Raw genomic sequence first — 16,001 nt, 5'->3', positions numbered from 1 at the left:
AAATAAATACGACTTATGTCATTTGCATTTTGTAGTAACATCAACTCGGTTAAAAAAAATGATAGGAGAAGAGGGAACATCCCGCTCTCCAAAAAATAAAACATGAGTACCATCAACTTCAAATTGAAGAGTGCTATGTTGACAACTACACTTCAAAGTATGTCTTAGGCTATACAACCACTTATGTCCAAAAACTACATCTGCTCTTGACATGTTAATTGTCATTGGATGGCCATGGACTTCCACTGGAATATCCTTAGCCATAGTATCTCAAATATATGAGCCTTGCCCTTGGTATGTACTCTTTGTTTGTGGAGCCTTCAACGCTTCACCAAAACATAATTGAGAAACTTATGAGTTGACCCATCATCAATAAGTATTTGCACCTTGTACCCATTAATATATTCATGAAGGCAGGACTAAGCCAAGAGGATCCACTAGCTTTTTCCACATTGAAGATCTAAGTAAACGGCCGTGTGCCTTTATGGAGTGAGAGACTTCCACCTAAGCAAATTGAGAAGATGGATTAAATTGCAATAGATGGACAATGTGTAGTGCCTTGTCCTTACCTTTTATTTCCTCTTTATCATTGCCCTCAGCCTTATCCTATTATATGCTTCTATTCAAAGGAAATTTATGCTTGGTATGCTTGTCAAATAGGCATTTGAAGCACATAATATCCTTCTTTTCTTTGCAAAGTCTACCATGGACAAAGAACCTTGAGGGGCCACAGCCTTCATTGCAACCTCTTGATCATTTGAAGATGCCTTGTGTTTATGGTTTTTTTTATAAGAAGATGATCACTTATCTATTGTAGGGTGCTTAAATCATAGCACTTTCTCATCCACAACATAATCAAATGCTTCAAATTAACATCTTCCAAAGTTTTATAATGCAGGTGAGTAATTAACGTTTGTGTAATCCTCGTAGGAATATTTACACTGTGTGAAATTTGTTGAGGTACTCTAGCACAAGAATCACATCTCTATATTGAGAAATATAATTATTCAGAGATGATATATGTTTGGAAGAAACTCCTTCTATAATAACTTGAAATCATTACTAGGTTGTAACCTTTTTGTTTGGCTTTGACAACATCCACCGCTCAAAGGAATTGCCTTTGAGTGCTAAACTCATTTTGAGACAATGGAATACAACAAGAACATACAAATGATGGATGAACATATGTCCATTTGTGCAAAAAATGTATTCATAATGTCTTTGTTCATGTCCCAATCTATGCCTCTACGCATCAACAACTTTAATTCCTTTATCCATGATGAAGTCCTTTGGTTCTTGTGCCCCCTGAGGATAAATTTGGATGGTAGTGGTCCTCTATCGGCTCCTTGATTGGCCACAATTGGATTTTGTGGCTGGCCCTTGGCCATTTGCATCATAAAGTGGTTAACTAGCTCCACGGGGGGGGGGGGGGTAGTTAATTTGAGTTGATGGTTGCCAAGTTCTTCTCCATTTGGTTCAAGCATCAAAGAAGAGCATTAAAATTTTAGATATTGATGAACTCATGATTTTCATGAAGACCATCACTATCTTTAGCCCATACATTTTCCATGGCCACATCTGTCCTCGAAGGCAAAAGTCATTTCAGATCAAGGTGATGATTCGATGGAAGGAATGATTGGCCGATATCTTGCCTTAATTGTAAGTGGAATTTCTTGCAAAATTAGGAAAAAATATAAATTAAGTTTTTGAGTGTATATGCTTGTTGATTGTCTGAAGCTCCCTGAGATGGATCTTTAAATAGCCTTGCCAAATATGCAATTGTATGGGTGCTCCAAAGTCTTCTTGCTTGTGGGAATGGCCCCCTTGGAGGGTTTTCCCACTTTGTCCATTAAGAATTCCCTAAAGGGGTGTCCAAAATATGATAAGAAGCTTGAACTATTGTGACAACATTGGTTGAGAGAGAGTTTTTTTGGCAGCACGTGCTATGGTACTTGGTTTGCCTTGTTCATACAAAAAAGTCATCAACAGTGTAGAGCGAACAACTTTTGAGGCACTGAAATGAGCTGAACACTTATGAAAACTATTCCACGTTGGTCATCTAGTTCATATCAAGATACAACTTAAGGCTAGAATGAAATGCTAAGACTGTAGCTAAAACATAGACTAAATTAGAAACTAAGATTGAACACTGAAACTAAAGACTGAAACTAGAATTTATTCAAATTAATATGGGCAAAGTACAACCACATGAGCAAAGCTTGCTTTGGGCTTAATGAGCAGAGTTACAATGTACAAGAACATGAAGAGCTCCAAGATACAAAGCAATGATAAGTCTAGTGGGTGAGAGATAAATCCCTGAGAGATAGATCCATAAACTGAGTAGTAGGCCCTAATTATAGCCCTTGGACTAGGCCTCTGATTGAGTGTGTATTGTACCAGCTACTGTAGTAATTAGCCTTGGTAATTACTAACCCACCTGACTCAGCCGCCCATCTAAATCTCCATTTAGAGGCTATTCCCGCCATCTACATTTCCTTCCCCTCCTTTCTTTGAATTTTGGAGTGTTTCCAAAATTTCAATAAAGCCCTACAATCAATTAAGAAGTATCAGTCCATCGGACTTTCTTTCTTTTATTGGGAGCCTTCTTCGTTGGAGGCCTGTAAAGTACTCTTGGTGGCATATTCGAACCCACTTGATCTCTTTTTGGATCAAATGGTAAAGAGCCTCCTGTTTGAGTTGGTCTTTGTGCATCGTTTTCATTTTAGACTCATAAGGTGTAAGGGCATTCCAGGTTTTTGTATCAGTTGTCTAGGGTTCTTTTCCTTTGGTGAGTCTAGCTTTGGCCAGCTTGTGACAGTACAAGGCTGTATGGATCCAACCTTCAAGAAGTGGTTGATTGCATTTGACTCTGGCTTTAAGGAGGATCTCTACCATCTCCCTGAACTGAGGTTTAGAGGCTGCTCGATTAGCTAGCTCCTTTACTAGGATTTTGGAGGCTTCAACAATAAGTTGAAGAAGCTGACTAGTGATCTTTATGAGCTGGCAAATCTTAATGCACCACTACCCCTTTCTCAGGTTGAAGTTTTACAGACCGTGCAACAGATCATCTCCTTAGTCTTTCTTCTGAGCTTCATCCAAAACTTGATTCCATGCTATCCATTCAATTGTAGCTCATTCATACCATTCCCTTAGCTCATCCACTATCTTGATATATGTCCACTGATCAGCCATTTTGGGATATATCGGGTATAGAGCTGGAAAGAATATAGGGAGTTCAGCTTCTTTAACTGGTAAGGCATACATGAGCACTGGAGAATCTGGAACAAATTTGATGAATCTCATTACAACCTAATTCTCCTATTGCATCATCTTTCTGGAGATGTGAAATAGATGATAGAGGCTTTTTAGATTCTTCTCCTATTCTTTGAGGTTCATTGTGGTTTATGGCCCTCTCCTATTGGTGGCATTGCATTCCAAGAGGAACTTGACTTTGTCATCGAGGACTCCCCTTGCAATCTGCACCTTGACCAACATTTCCTTAATCTAAGTTTTGATATCTTTCATTCATTTATAAGTTGGCTTATCACCCAATAGCATTTTTAGTTGTAGTCCAAGACTCTTCATATCAAATGTGGATGGGTCTTTTATGTGGGGATTTACCATGACATCTTCAATTGTAAGGAACCTTTCAGACACTATCCAAAACTTGGACACAAGTGGGGTGAGGTGGTAATTGGAAGACCTACTGATCATGGTATTTGATCAACTTTTAGTCTTGAACCATTCGGTGAGGCTCCCACAAATAGCATCTAGAATCTCTCCAAATCAGTATATAATGTTTCATCATGGAGAAATTCTTGAATTTGAGGAGCATTTTGCCTCCTTAGCTTCTTGTTTAATGCCAATAGAGTAGCAGAGTGATGTGGGCCAGAGTCTGAGTCTAAATCTAAGCTAGAATCAACTCGAATGCATGTACCCTTCTCGTGAAGAGGATTCACCGACCTGTATAAAACAAGGGCTTGGTGTGTAGTCAACTCAATGGAACTAGACTATCTTTGTTCTTTAGAATGAGTTTGATGTTGCTCTTGCTATCGATCTTGACCAAACTGGTTTTGATCCTACTACTGAGTCTGACTACCAAGTTGATTGTCTTGGTTGTCTGAACCGGTACCCATGATTGTCTGGTTTCCACCACTCACTGAACTTGGAGAGGGTTGATCATCATCATCATCATCATCATCATCATAATCACTGCCATGATTTGCCCTAGTTCCATCCCCCTGTTCCTAGTCATCGTCATCCTCTTCCTCATCCTCATCAGCATCTTGGCTCTTGTATTCAACCAGTACTTGGTTTACCAGGGCTGCTGTGTACTAGTCAGATTTATCTTCAAGATTCGATTTCATTGATTCCACTAAATTTTGTAAATCCTCCATATTCAAGGTAATTTCCATCAACATCAACTATATCTACCAAGGATTGATAAATATAATTTTTAGTGATAACGTGCTTCAAAGTGTTATGGTTGGCAAGTAGTGACTTCAAGGTTGTTTTCTTTTCATCCAGCCTCCCTTAGAGCTCCTCTTTTTCCTCTACTACTATCCCATTCTCAATGTTTAGTCGTATGTTGTCATTTGTGAGTGCTTCAATTTCTTTCTGTTGTGAAGCCATTATTCGTGCATCTTTATTATGCTCGATGGAAAGTTGTAGCATCTTGGTCCAAAGTTGATCCATGTCCTTGTTTTTCTTTTTTAGTTTGGTTTTGGTTCTTGAAGTTCTATCTGCAAAGCAGTTACTTTCAAATTGGGAGCCATTTGCTAATCTTCTATCATTTTTCCCAAGGCATTCATGATGGTGTTCCATCCAGACATCATTGTGGCTACACATCCGTCTATGATGGTATCTACGTCAGTTTGAGAGGTTTCATATATAATGAGAGGAGTGGGATAAGGCACCAGCACCTTATCTGCTCGTTGAACGACCATTCTCTAGTAAAGGGTTTTTTTTGGAGCCTCTGTAGTCTATCCACTTGAGTTGGTTGAAGTTTCTTGTTCTATTTCTTGCCCTTTAGTGCGCTATTGCTTAGTATCTTTACTAGTTCCAGCTGCTTTCCCTACAACCTTATTCCACATACTGTGTGCATTGGGCTGCACTGGGATATAGGTTGCCCAATACAAAACCTGCCATGCATACCAAGCTTTGAAGACATGTCAGTGCAGGGTCTTCACTTTAGCTATCTGTTGGACTAGACTATTATACAAAAATGTGGCCAAATTAAATTTTGCCTTGGAATCTTTAAGTTGGACCAGTAACATCCCAAATAACTTCTCAGCGACATATGTCAGATTATTCGTTAGGCTAATGGCCTCTGCAATGAATTTATAGACTAGTCCGTACTGCAAAGCGGCCACTAGAACTCCCCGATATCCCCTCTTCCTTTTCTTTGTAGCCTCGGCATCCCCTTTTAGATGCTTGCTAACTTCCTTAGATGAAGATGGTTTGGCCTTAGCATTTTATGGGATCCTCAACACATGGACAAGAGCTATTACTGTGACTTTGACTTCTCTTCCATTGATTGCCTATGTTAATATCGCATTGTTATATGGTACTGAACAGACCTGATGAACTTGTTCCTCCATGTATTTTTGTTGCCCGATTCATGCTTTCTTGCATCTATTTGGATTGATTCTTGGTATTCCCCATGTTTGAGTCCTCTAAATACTCTTGGGAGAGGAAAACGAATCATCTATAGTTGTGGAGAAAGAGACACGTGAACCCGTGGAGTGTCGGGTTTAGACGTGAAGGGAATGGAGGCAAGGATATGGTGCACTTAGGGGGTTGTGTAGAAGGTGAGGGCAAAGAAAGCTTTGTAGGTTAGGGAGAAAATCACGCAATTGTTTGAGGGTAAATTGTAGGATCACGCACTCTTCGCATAATTACTCTTATACATGTCATGAATGCTCCACACTCATGCTCTCTTGGTTTTAGGCTCGTCGGCTACCACATGGTAGCCATGCACTGGTCTAGCTGCCTACTCATTACTTGCGAGATTCTACCCTTGATTAGTTGTTGCTTGTGACTCTTACGGATGTCAGACTGTACTGGTTGTGTATGTCTCTAAGTTTGAACTGGAATTAATTACAAGTAGTCCATTGGTTCCATCAAACCCTGGCCTCCTTTCTCAACTAGTCTGATATGAAATAAGTCAAGTGGTTCATCTTTTGACTCTGCATGTGTTTCTGGTATTGGTATTGTTGGAATCCCATCTTAGCCAGCATAATACAACTTGATTTTGGCTCTATTATAGACTCTTGGCAACAATAATCTTGATAAGTCTCGTAATCTTATGGTGCCATTAGAGAATACCTAGACAACCTCATAGGGTCCAAACCATGATGTTATCTTCAAATAAGGTTTCTTTGGTCCCAGCTTCGACAGGTATAAGAGTACCATAGCACATTTCTTGAACTCCGTAACCTTAATTTGACTATAATGCCAATGTTTTCTTGTTTTTTGGACTACCTCTTGTTCCAACATAGCTTGTTGTCTAATATCATCCAGCTGTAATAATTCAGCCAGCCTCTGATTTAGATTCTTATTCAATTCCTTCCATGTTCAACTGCTAGCCTCAAGCTTGGGATTGTAAACTCCATCAAAAAAACTCCTGCCTCTGTCCCACATACTATTCTAAAGGGTGCCATGCCTTAGTAGGAAATTCTATAAGCCCATAACACTATCAAGAGCTTTGCATCCTGTTGCTCTCGGCTTGACCATTGCACCTCGAATAATATGGCGTGGATTTTTTATGCTTAACTGAAAATATCTCAGCCAATATCTGAATTGTTTCATTCATGAAGTGTGTATGTTGATCTGAGACGACTTCAATAGGACAACCATATCTGTAGATGATATTTTCATACAAGAATACTTCTGCTCATTTGGCAATATTTTTTGGTAGTGCCTTGGCTTCAATACACTTGCTCACATAATAGGTAGCCATGGATAGAGCTCCAACTCCCACCATCCAAAATAGGTGCACCTATTTTGAGTACACTCACGTAGGAACCAAATCACACTTTTGAGCACATGACATGATTGTATGCATTAAATAGATCATAATTAGCAAAGTTGAAGTCATTTGGACCACTAAACTCTAGTACAAGGAAAAATTTGAAATCAATAAAAGAAGGGTAACTTGAGAATTTTGTGACTAGAAATCAATCCCTTTCTCCAAAGGAAACTTAATCATGTGTAATAACTCAAGACATCATCATAAGGGGCAAAAAGTCATTTTTAGTGCATACCAAAATCAACGCGTCTATTTTGCATTCTGACTTGGGAAGACCTTTTTGAGTTTTTGACTTGACCTAAACATTTTACATGCCACTAAGAGTCTATTGACCAATTTTGAAGAAATTCAGAGCTACAGATTGAGAAACATTGTATCTACTGTTTGAAACCTTTTGACACTTGTAAAACTGGGGGGGCGGGGGGGGGAGGGGGGGCGGGGTCGGGGGGGGCAAGGGCAACAACCACAAACTAAAATTCCCTAAGGACCCAAGAGCTAGGCCAAAAACCTCAGATTGCTATTAGCCCAAATAGGCGTGCCTATTTTGAGCAAGAGCAAAACAAATTAATTTTGCAAGTTTCTGACTCTAGCAAGAAAATGGTTCCTTTTTAAAATAAAAAGTGCATTTTTAACCTTTGTAGAATTTCCTATTGCTTTTAATATTCAAATGGAGAAGTATGAGCAGTAAAGGAGAAGCAACTATCTAGTGATTGGTGCATTAAAAGATTCTTCAGCAAAAAATAAGTCAATCATATGTTTGCTATCATCTTAGTAGTCAATGATCATCTTTATAAAGTTGAGGTCTGGTAGAGTGCTAGGAAATCTTGGCACCATTGCTAAAAACTTTAGAATAGCAACAATGAAAAAGAGTGTGAACCAAGAATGCAGACTACCTAGTATCCCAGAGAAAGTACATGACACATACTAAGATACCACCTCAAAAATGTCTTCAATGTCCTTGGGAACCACTTTGGGGATTGGAGGTTCAAACCCACCCTAGAGGTATCCTTATATCTTGACTTTTTTGAAGCTAAATATTCATAGAGCATGTGTCTATCTAGATGCCCTATCTAGATTTTGAAGATAAACCTTGTAAAAGGATTGATGACCATGAGATAGAGTTTGAACAGAAAGTGCAAACAAATAAGCAAACGGAATCCTATATGGATTCTGAGCTAGTAAATAGCCCGATAACATACCTTGGACTCCCGATCGCCCCTAACCACTAACTTACCCATTAGTTTTGTTAGCTCATGTAGTATGGGTTAATGAATTGTGTTTATGCATAGCCCAAAGTGGCTCTACCATGCAACTGATGTTAATGCAGTTCAAAGTAATAACGGCGATGTAAGTGGAGGGTCTTGAGAAATATGCTTGGGGGTGGTTGCCTGCGAGGTTTCTTGAATTTCTTTACCAAATAAGAGATTTTTAGGTGGAGTGCTTGTTCCTTGATGGTGGACTATGTCTGGGGAGTTACTTTGGGTCACCAAATCTATTGAACTGGGATTTTGGGTTGTGGTTGAAATTTGTTAGTGTGGATATTCAGTCGCACAACTGTATTGGAGAAAAGAGTAACAGTTGGTGGTGGTTGTACTAATGGAATTGGTTGACTAGTGTCGAAGGGAGTGTGTTTCTTCCTCCGTACCCATCGGGTGGGTTAACAGGGTTGCATTGATTTTTGCAGAGGTGTTGGTACAAAGTGTTCGATGTCTGTTTCGGGTATCCTAATGTGGTAAGTGTTGTTTTGAGGAAGTTTTTTTGGTACCCAAACTTGAAAAGAGAATGGTTAGTGGTGCAAAGGCTCATTTGATGAGGTTCCATTGGTTCAATGGTCATTTGGAAATAATTTGTGTATTCTAGGCATTTGCCCTAGCCCCTTTGTCCACAAGTGCCTGCTCATAATGACCTGTAAAAGAGCCAACTTGGATTTGGACATTCATACCATCTTGTATGGAATCAATCAAGGTTGCATTAGCTACTTGCAGTTAAGAATCCTAAGCCATGCTTCTTCTTGAGCCTGTTACCTTGATTTGTTGCTTCTCAAGTTTCCTTTCCTTAGCTATATGCAATTTGCTAAGCATTTCATTAGTCAAAGGCAAGTGATGATATTTTAAAAAGCCACCATTGATCCAATTATCCACTACCTCTCCATCAAGAGTAGCAAGTTGCACTGCCCCATTGGGAGATATGTTTTCAATGAAAATGGGCCATTCCCTTTTTTCATGAACTTTGGTACAGGTTGTTTCAGTGAGTATACCAAAACTAGGTCTCCTTTTTGGAATTCTTCAATTAGTACTTTGGAATCAAAGATTTTTTTTTTCATTTTAGCACATAAATGTGAGCAATGGTTATCAATTGTTGCTCATTCAGTTGTTCCATCTCTCTCTCTCGAATCTTCACTCTCTTTGTCCCTCCTTTTCTCATGCATGACAATGCACACTCCATATCTTTTGCCTTCATCTTTGTCTGCCTACACGCTGCCAGCTTTTCTCTTTTAAAAAAACCTTTTATTGGTTTTAATGTATTTAATTCTCATTTCATTTGTTTTATATTCATTGCATTTAATTTTCATTTCATTTCTTTTTTTTTTAGTTTCATTTCATTTTCATCTTGTTTGAATTTCATTTCATCTTAGTTTCAATTTTTTTGAATTTGTAAAATTTTTTGTATTTAAATTTTTTTGCAAAAGCAAATAAAAAACAAAAATAAAAAATAAAATGTTCTTTAAAAAAGTCCAAAATATCATCTTAAAGAAACAAATAAACAAAAAAACCCAAAAAAAAATAAAAATTATAATTTTTTGAAAAAATCCAAATAAAACCAATAAAAGAAAATTCAATTTATTTTTTAAAAAAATTTATTTAAAAATTAATAATTATTTTTAAAAAATATCCAAAAAACAAAATATCAAATAAAATAAAAATATGCACAAAAAATTGCCAAAGATTAGAAACAAATCAAAATATCAATAAAAATCCAAAAAACACCAAAAATCATTAAAAATTAAAAGAATGTATTTTGTGCATATTTTTACTTTTTATTTCATTTCTTGTTGTTTTATTTTTGCATTTATTTGTTTGTTTTTCTCTGTGTGTATTTTTGTTTTTTAAAACAAGTTTAAAAAATCTTTAAAAAATACATTTCTTTCTCTTGTTACTCTTTCGATCCTTCCACTTGCTTCCCACATGCATCACACACACACATACACACACACCTCGATACACCCTCGTTCATACATATTTATGCATATTTTTACTTTTTATTTCATTTTTTGTTGTTTTATTTGTACATTTATTTGTTTGTTTTTCTCTATGTGTATTTTTTATTTTTTTAAATGAGTTTTAAAAATCTTTAAAAAATACATTTCTTTCTCTTGCTTCTCTTTCGATTCTTCCACTTGCTTCCCACATGCATCACACACACACACACACACCTCGATACACCCTCATTTATACATATTTATGCATGATTAGGCACATTGGATTGGATACGGCTAGAGAGTTTGATTTTGCAAGAATATGATGAATTAGGCTTAGATTTTAGCTAGACTGGACACATAGACCATGCTCTTATATGGATTTTGATTTTTGGCCTATATTTTTCCAATTGAGAAGCCTTAAAGCCAATTCACACACATTATTCCATTTTGGCTTAGTTTGACAACAGATTACACACTCAATTTGGCACATAGGCTGGGATTTGACTTTGAGTTTGCACAATGAGCTATTTTTTACTTGAATAGTAACCAAGCTTAGACCCTAACAACTTCACATGCCATCCATGGTATATTTGCCCATATCATGGAAAGGACCACCTTGTATATGGTTGTTGAATTATAAACTCGCCAACTCTGGGATCATGAGACTTTAGAAAATTGACAATGTAAGTTTGGGAGTCTAATACTAGGAAAATGTGGACTCAAACAACACCAATGACACGTGAGACCTACGGATTTCCCAAAATGGATGAAAAGGTATGACAAAAATGGAGATTACCACAATCACTCAGTCACATTTAGACAATTATTTAGAGTTGAAAAATCCTATGAATTCCAAACTCAGTATGAGGGCTTTGCGTTGATGCTTGAGGAAAAAGCATTGACAGGGTTTCACAACATAAAAAACGGGGCAATCATTAACCTACTCACATTGGCAAGTAGGACTGCGGTAGCATTGTTGAAAATGGGAATCAAACGTAACATTGTCGCTCAAATTTATAGCTTTATACAAAAGACATGAGAGGCAGTGAGGGATTGCACAAGCAAGTTTGAACAATATATTGCATGATGTCCTAGGAGGGAGTTACTTGGGCAAGAAAGATAGCATCCCACTTTTTGGAAGGACTAATCAATTAGAACTTATATGCTAGTCAATGTAGTATGAAACATGCGACATTGGATGCTTGCATGCGAGACAATTGCAAGATCTATTCTAAGCAAGAGGAAGGGTCAAATGCAAGGAGTAAGTGAATAGTAGCTACACTATCCACACAAGTTGGGATGACTATTACAATCCCTCAGAATAATAACTCAAGTTTGGAGGAAGTCTTGAAAATAGTTACGCAAACCCTTACATAGTTACATAAATAAATACACATGAAAACGCAAGGGCAAGGGCAAATGCTTGTCCCACCACTAGCACAACCTATGGCTCGAAAACATAAAAATAAGTGGTGTTCCTTAGAGGGGAAATGGACTAATCATGAGTTGCTAACTATTGCCAACTAGATTCAAACTATCCTTTATCCATCACACCCGAATTGATAGGTCAAACTACTAGTATGTATCAAATATAGCAGGATGATTATCAAAAAACACTAGAAGGAATTCTATTATGCATAGAACCGGATGAACAATACCATTATTTGGAATGTGCTCATAAAACTATGGCACTTACTATGCCAAAGATCAAACTATGGAACTAAAATGTTAGGAGTCTACTAGCCTTCTATGGTGAGAGATGCAACAACCTTTATAGACACCTGTAGGCATTGCCAAAAGATCATCCCTATACCTCATGCTACTCTATTTCAAGTAATGTAAACACCCTCATGGAGAAAACATTTGGCAGACTGTTTGTCAAAACACACATTCCTTGAAAAATAAGTAAGAGACGCAAGAGGGCAATCGAGGTAGAAGCCCAAAGTTATGCTTTGATTGAAAATCATTCGTATATGTTTTTGTGCGCACGAAGCTGATTACATTCTGATACTCAAGAAAACACATGCCTGGTTAGCTAAAGGACACTTTTCAATATCCACCATTGCTTGATTGATTATGGCTACCGGAATTGGGTGGCCCACTCTCAATTTAGATGCCCAAGAATATGTAAAGAGATGTGACGCTTGTCAAAGAGCCAAGGTACCTCAAAATAGAGATCATATGCCAATGAGGCCAATGATGGGCGACTGAGACTTTGCCAAGTGGGGGAGACTTTGTTGGCCCAATTCACCCACACGCTTCTTGCACATAGGCCCAATATATCATTATGGTGATAGATTATTTAACAAAATGGGCAAAAGCCAAGGCCACTCAAAAAATGATGCATGCACCACGACACAATTCTTATATGAGCATATCTTTACTGGCTATGGATTACCACTAAAAATTGTGAGTGATCGGCACACTCACTTTTTGAATGAAGTAATCGAACACCTTCTGAATGAACATGGTAATTCATAACAAATCAGCTTCATACCACCCCCAAGCTAATGGACAAGTTGAACATACTAACAAACTTTTAATTTATGTTCTCAAAAAAGTTCTTAGTGCGGGACATATTGATTAGGAACTGCATTTACATTTTGCATTATGGGTACACAAAGTGGCTTACAAAACTAATTTGAAAACGCCGTTCACTCTAGTCTCTGGATTGGATGCCATACTTTTGATTGAATGTTTAATTCCTACACTTTGGATTTCCCAGACACTTGAATGGAATGTTCATGAACTAAAAACCAGAATAGATGAGTGTGTGTGTGTGTGTGTGTGTGTGTGTGTGTGTGTGTGTGTGTGTGTGTGTGTGTGTGAATGAGTGTCTCCATGCTTGCATGTGTGTGTGGTTTTTTTAGTACAAAATCAAGGATTTGCAATCACTCTTTGGATCAACTATTCGCATCAAGTTTTTCTCTTTTTCATTAATTTTTATAAAAACTAAGTACTTTAGACAATCAATTAGCAAAAATATGCTAAAAATAGCCCTTTTTTTTATTTTCATGTATCCAATTTAACTCAAAATTCAGCACTTAGCAATGCAATTAAACATATCAACCAATCATTCATCTAAATACTAATCAAAATCAAATCATTTTAGACTCATAAAATCTTCTTTCACCCAATTTTGACCCCAAAACTGGTCTAATTAGAAAAATTTATGCACATTGATAAAAACACTATCAAATGAGTGTATCAATCATTCCATTTTTCATATCAATTCACATACACAAAGCAATTTTCATGTGCGTAAACATGCACATTAAGCACAATCACTTAACAAGCATACACATATAATTTTGATGCAATTTTGATGGTTTGACGTAACAAGCATACACATACAATTTTGACGGCATTTTGATGTAAATTGAATGCTGAAAACCAGGAACCATAAGCAAAACAACAATCATGAGCATCCAATTTCTTTACATCAATTTCCATTGGCCCCAAAATTTCCATACATTTGCACCTAACTATGTGCACGTTGCCTACACATAGGCATACACTAATGCATCTAAAATTGCCCAAATCTTGTGCACTCAATTTTTGATCAAAATCTTCACATAAATCAACAAATGCGTGGGTTAATGCCCCGTTAATGCACTCACATTTTCACCAACAATTGTGTTGATTTTCTACTCCAATTGACGCTTCCATATGGTGTGTGTGTGTGTGTGTGTGTGTGTGTGTGTGTGTGTGTGTGTGTGTGTGTGTGTGTGTGTGTGTGTGTGTGTGTGTGTGTGCACGCGCGCGCGTTTGCATGTGCGTGTGTGTGTTTGTGTACATGTACACACAAATCGCACTCCAAAACTGCTTTGACCTACAAAACACCATCACCAAATCTCATGTGTAGCTTCAATTTCAACCAAACAAAACACATAAAATTGGCAATCACACATTGGATCAAAGAGTTATGTGTAGCATTCAAATCACATGTCATTAAGCGATAATTAGAGAGGAGAATTTGTGAAAATTCACTTAATTGCACAATAAATCACTCAAATCTACATTAAACTTGTGCGAATGTCTTTCAAAAGAGTGATTTTCATGCCTCTACTTGGCCATACAAACACGTGTAGCTCAGAATTAATCAATGTGTTAGTGCTTAATTAGGGCCACTTATTAGTGCAATTTAGAGTCCTAATTAGACAAAAGTAGTGCCAAAAACAACAAATTAGTATGTAAAGAGCACAGAAGAAATGATGCACACACATAGATTTCATAACTCAATTGCACACCAAATTCATACACACACCTTCACACAACTAGAAAAATTAGAGAAACATTTAGTGAAATTAAACTCGGTCCCTAATCCAATTGGCTCCTCTAGCTTAGGTGTGTCATCCTTGGAAATGTTGCAAAATGTTATGGGATCGTCATAAGACAACCAAGCCAACAAAATTGTCAGTTTGGAATGGTAGCTACATGTCTAGGGCATGGAAACATCACACACACTGTGCATGCACACGCACACACACACTCACACACAATGCATGTGAGAGCTAATTAGAGGAATAAGGAGAGAGGTGAGACTAGTAAAGAGAGGTATGAGAGAAGAATCAAGCTAATCTAACACTAATCGCTCTCTAATGGAAGTCTCGAGCTAACCTACAAAGCCTTAATCAATTACACACATAAGTGTGGCTACTAATCAATGTGCACATACACACTAATTCACTCAGGGAAATTGATCGAAAGACCTCTTTACCTTCATACTAATAATGAGCACACATAGAGAGAAACGCTTCTAGCATGCATGTGTCTCAATCAAGCATTCACACATTGGGAATAATATAGAAGCTCATAGAGAGATTAAATATTAATTGCCTAACATACACACACCCGATTAGTGACTAATCAACATAAATTAGCAAGATTAGTTAGTGAGAGAGACAAGAGTAAGGAGGAAGACACTCATCTTCATTAATGGATAGCCAATGTTGTACATGGAGAGCTCCATCTTCATCTCCACCATAGCCAAGCTTGCTTGGGCTCTCTACTCACAACCCTAACTCTATAATGAATTAGCCCCATTTTCTCATTGTAGCCTTTCATATATATGCAAACTCTTTAAAATTGTGGCCAACCCCCCAAGATGCATAAGTGAAAGCTACTATTAGTGACCCATCTCGGCTGACTAAATTACAATCTCGAACTTGCATAGAGCCAAACACACAATGTTCATCAAGCACAAGCCCATAAATATACATGTTCAAAAATAGTAAATGGCCAAAAGATGTATATGCCACCCATATATGCTAAAGATGCTAGCCGTGTGTTGGCAACTTCTAACAATGTGCCACAATTAAAAGGTTGGATACGATGCTTAGAGTAAGTACTATTGATCATCCACATATGTCAAGACAAAGGTCCTAAGACCTTAGCAAGGCTAAGTGGGCAAGGCCCTATGGCACGGCCACATGGACGACATGCACGAGAGCGGTTAGTAGTTACCAAGGCCAATTACTACTGTAATTGGTACAATACACAATCAATCAAAATCCTAGTCCGAGGGCTATAAATAGGGCTCACTACTCAATTTATGGATCTATCTCTCACCCATTAGAACTATCATTGCTTTGTATCTTAGAGATCTTTATGTTCTTCTACTTTGTAATTCTGATCATTAAGGCCATATTAGGCTTGGCTCATGTGGTTGTACTTTGCCCATATGAATCTGAATATATTCCAATTCTAGTCTTCAATTTCAATGTTCAGTCTCAGTTTCTAGTTCATTATATATTTCACTTATAGTCTTTG

The sequence above is a fragment of the Adiantum capillus-veneris genome, chromosome 25, assembly GCF_014529385.1.
Source record: "Adiantum capillus-veneris isolate H3 chromosome 25, ASM1452938v2, whole genome shotgun sequence".
Classification (NCBI taxonomy): domain Eukaryota; kingdom Viridiplantae; phylum Streptophyta; class Polypodiopsida; order Polypodiales; family Pteridaceae; genus Adiantum; species Adiantum capillus-veneris.
This window is presented reverse-complemented; position numbering follows the sequence as displayed.